Source organism: Triticum dicoccoides, chromosome 6A (assembly GCF_002162155.2).
Source record: "Triticum dicoccoides isolate Atlit2015 ecotype Zavitan chromosome 6A, WEW_v2.0, whole genome shotgun sequence".
NCBI classification, from domain to species: Eukaryota; Viridiplantae; Streptophyta; class Magnoliopsida; order Poales; family Poaceae; genus Triticum; species Triticum dicoccoides.
In genome coordinates, this window is record NC_041390.1 from 440191468 (window position 1) to 440194851 (window position 3384).

A 3384-nucleotide genomic window follows, 5' to 3' on the forward strand; every position below is an offset into this window, starting at 1 on the left:
ATGCACACACACACACGCGCGCGCACACACACACTACATGCACACACACACACGCGCGCGCACACACACACTACATGCACACACACACACACACACTACACACACACTAGACGCGCACACACACACAATTTTTCTGTTTTTAGCTTTTAGTTTTTTCTGTTTTTCTGTTTTTCATACAAAGTTTTAGATGAATTAATTAATTAGATTAGATTAATGTCAAATAGTATGTAGAAATGTTAGTTATAATATATATAATGTCAAATGTTATAGAAATGTTAGTTATATAGAAATGTTAGAATTTTTGGAAATGTTAGTTTTAGCTAGCTAGATGAATTAGATTAATTTCAAATTGTTAGACGATGATCGATGTTTTTTTAGTTTCTTATATTTTTAGTTATAAAATTTAGAATTTGCATATATGAAATCATCACAATCCATCATTTAAAAAATGTTACTTTACTTTTGCGGCATATAGTATTTTGTTGTCGACGATGCCCGGCCCGCATCCTCGCCGTCGACACGTCCCGTGACGACGTCCTGCTTCAGAGGACCCATGTCCGGGACTGGGCTCCGCCGGGCTGGCACTGGGAGGTGCTACCTTCAGGGGCGCGACGCTTGGTGAGGAACCCGGCCCCGGGTCCCGTCGTCGACCCTCATCTCCTTTGGTGGCATTCATGTGGGCCACTTTCAGTGCGGAGGGAGCCGGCCCCGCCGGAGGTGGTACGTCGCCATGTCAGGGAGGAGGACGAGCACGTCCATCGCTACATGGCTGCTATGGACGTCAGGTTCTCCAATACCTGGTAGGTTCTTTGGGGAGATCACCTGAGCTATGATCCAGTGATGGTTCCTTCTCTTTGGGTGTCCACCGCCCGCACCTCAGGAACCGCGAGTGGCCTAGATTACTCTGTACTATTCGATCTTTATTAGCTTGCTAGCTAGCTAGCTAGTGATGTATTCAATATTATATCTATTATTCGAGATGATGTATTCGAGATTATATCTATTATTCGAGACGATGTATTCGAGATTATATCTATTATTCAAGATTATACTAAATTGTTTTATATTTCTTTTGGCATAGTTAAATAAAAGCTATGGCGGACAATACCGACAGAGATAGAGAACAGACCATGCTCGATATCATACGCGGGCCAGATGATGATCAGAATGAAGAAGATTTTGACGGCTCCGAATTTCTAAACAACATCGGAGAGGGTGATATGATATTCGATCGCGACGACCGAGAAGATGAAGTCATGAACTATGACGAAGAACATGTTGATCCTGAAACAACAAACACCGGCGAGGTATATATATTTATATAAGCAGGAATCTGGTGATCATCGCATGTTTTAAATGAGTTGAAGATATATTAACGAATCGATCTTTCTTCTTTCAGCCATCCGGATCGAGCAAAAGGACGAAACGAGGCCCAAACAAAAAGTTGAAGGAGGGCGTAAAGTACAATATCGAGGCAATCAGACCTAATGGCGAACCATTAGCGCCTAAGAAGATTGCGGACAAGTTCGTTCGTCAGTGCGGAGTTATTGTGAAGGACCAACTTCCGATCTCCCTTCAAGAATGGAGAAAGCCGGCAAATCCACGTCCAGATGTTACTTTTGTCGACGAGAAGCAAAAAAATCTGCTTTGGGATACTCTCATGGAACATTTCACCTTACCAGATAATTTCACAGAAGCAGACGTGCGGAAAGTCAAGGACGCTGCTTTTAGGAAGATGGCGGTTGCATTCAAGAACCACAAGAGAATGACGTGGGAGAAGTACGTCAAGGGAGGAAGGAAGACTCCAGTATTCGAGGGGATACTAGAGAATCAAAGTGCTCATTGGGACGATTTCGTGAAATTCAAGGATTCAGAATTAGCTAAGGAACGGTCGAGAATAAACAAGGCCAATGCCGAAAAAAAGGATAAGTTCCATAAGCTGGGGCCAGGTGGCTACGCGGTGGCAATGCCTAAGTGGGATAAGTCTGAGAAAGAGATGGAGGATGCAGGTGTCACTCCGGTTAGTAAGAGCTGGCCCCCCAGGTGTAGGACTTGGTTCTATGCGCATGGGGGGGAGTTGGACCCAAAGACAGGCAATGTTTCGACGAAGGCATGTCTGAACGGAGCCGATGATCCGCTACTTGTTGCAATAGAAGAGGCTCGATCGGGGGTGTTTCAGCCCAACAGAGAGAACGATGAGCTTACGCGTGCCCTGGGAAATCCTGAACACCCGGGAAGAATACGAGGCAAGGGCGCTATTCCGTGGTATGAGGGGTTTTCGGACTGGAACGCCGACTACAGAACCCGTGCGAGAAAGAAGATTGCGGAGGAGAAGAAGAAGAAGATGGAGGAGGAGCAAAGGAAGCTCGACTATGAATGCCTTCAAGGCCTAGAAGCAAGTCAAGCGGAATTGGCAGCTAAATTCCAGCGGCAGCAGGAGCAGATCGACTCACTTAGCCAGCAAAGGGGGTCTCAGCAGCTGCAGCAGCTAGCGGATGATCCAGCATTGGATACCACCGCCCCATCCATGCCGAGAAGCAGCGTGGGTTCCGCCCCGGGCGACACAGTAGTGCTGGATAGATACCCCGTGGATGACATCACGGAGAACACTAACTGCGAGCTACACTTCAAAATGAAGAACATATCCATGAAGGTGGCGGACGCCGTTGCTTTTTCAAATTCCCCCGAGGCAACCTTCCATTGCAACCCGATTCCAGCGGGCTATACTCGTGTCTTGGTTGATGAGGTGGTGGATCAATATTTGGGGCTAGAGCTTGACATTCCCAGAGGTGATGAGGAGCACATACTCGGAGATGCCAAACATCGTATCATCCTATGGAGAAAGGATTGCATCATTTTTCGAAGGCCACCGACACCGCGTCACCCGACTCCTCGTCGAAGTCCGCCACCGAGTCAGCAGACTCCCGCTCCTCCAAGTCCACCAACGCGTGAGGCCACTCCTCCTCCTCCAAGTCCGGCAAAGTGTCAAGCCACTCCTCCTCCAAGTCCGGCACAGCTTCAGGCCACTCCTCCTCGTCCAACTCAGCCCCGTCAGCCGTCTCCGCCGCCTCAGCAATCGCAGAAGAGACACCCCGCAGCTATGGTGCGTAGCGGTACCAGTCGAGGTCATAGTACAGGAAGTACAGGCGGAGGCAAGCGATATAAATATGGTCCAAACCTCACTACTCCTCTTCCTGTGAGGGCTTACGACAGGACCGAGGAGCAAACCAATGCCATAGTGCGGGCAGAAGTCGACGCCCATTTTGGACCGAAACCGCCACCGCCGCCAAGGGAGAAAGTGCCTGTGGAAGTAGTTGACCACTTCATTCGTATGGCTCAACCACCAGCTCCTAAGCCTGTTGACACAGACTATGAGCGCCACAT